The sequence below is a fragment of the Galeopterus variegatus genome, unplaced genomic scaffold (genome assembly GCF_000696425.1).
Source record: "Galeopterus variegatus unplaced genomic scaffold, G_variegatus-3.0.2 Scaffold8963, whole genome shotgun sequence".
In the NCBI taxonomy this organism is placed as follows: domain Eukaryota; kingdom Metazoa; phylum Chordata; class Mammalia; order Dermoptera; family Cynocephalidae; genus Galeopterus; species Galeopterus variegatus.
The window spans coordinates 24,127-25,222 of record NW_007735074.1 but is presented as its reverse complement, the minus strand read 5'-3'; the positions used below and the strand labels follow the sequence as shown (position 1 = coordinate 25,222).

General features: G+C 41.3%; 1 pseudogene; it reads left to right on the top strand.

Annotated features, from left to right (window-relative positions):
- The window catches only part of LOC103608906, a 2,778-nt pseudogene extending 1,687 nt beyond the window's left edge, over positions 1–1,091 (top strand).
- The last annotated feature ends 5 nt before the right edge of the window (positions 1,092–1,096 follow it).

Sequence of the window (1,096 nt, the reverse complement as noted above, 5' to 3'; positions counted from 1 at the left end):
GTGCAGAGCATAGTGGCTTTGAGCTTGTTGAGAAATTATTTCGAGGTCAGCAGGTATTAAGTACTCATTACTTGGACTGTGAAAGTTTAACAGAAAGAAGAGAAGATTTTCAAGGTATCAGTGTGCCAATACAAGAACATGAGCTTTCCTAAGTAGAAGGGAGTTCTGAAATTTCTCCAGAACCAAAAACTGAAATGAAGACCCTGAGATGGGCAATTTCACAGTTTGCTTAAGTGGAGAGGATTGTAAGAGAAGATAAGTATTTCTGTGTAAACTGCCATCATTATACTGAAGCTGAACCAAGTCTTTTGTTTGACAAAATATCTGAAGTTACAACTATTCATTTGAAGTGCTTTGCTGCTAGTGGCTTGGAGTTTGATTCTTATGGTGGTGGACTTTCCAAGATCAACACTCCTTTATTGACACCTCTTAAATTGTCACTGGAAGAATAGAGCACAAAGCCAACTAACAACAGCAATGGATTATTTGCAGTTGTGATGCATAGTGGCATTACCATTAGTAGTGCTTCTGTTCAAGTTACGGACCTTGGGCTGGCCCGGTGGTGCACTCGGTAGAGTGCGGCACTTGGGAGTACGGCGGCGCTCCCACGGAGGGTTCGGATCCCATATAGAGACCAGTCCGTTCACTGGTTGAGCGCGGTGCGGGCGCGACACCGAGGGTTGCAATCCCGTTGCCGGTCCTGGTACAGGCGCGACACTGACGGTTGCGATCCCGTTACTGGTCACGAAAAAAGACAAAAAGGAAAAAAAATAAATAAATAAATAAAGTTATGGACCTTAACAGTGTAGAACTAGATAAGGAAAATTTTGTGGTTGACCAAATGTATGAAATAGATAAGCCAGAACCATTGAATGAGGAGGAAGCGAGGTGTGTGGTTGAAAATTATAATGAAGAAGAAGTGTGGATTAGAGTCAAAAATACAAAGCCAAGTAAAGTTTTGAGCAAAAAAAAATGTAGAAGGAGGACAAAAGAGGAAAGCAGATTTTGAGCTATACAAGAAAGCATCTAATCCTGATAAGGTTGCTGGTACAGCATTTGCTGAAAATAGAAATTCTGAGACTAACAGTATTAATGG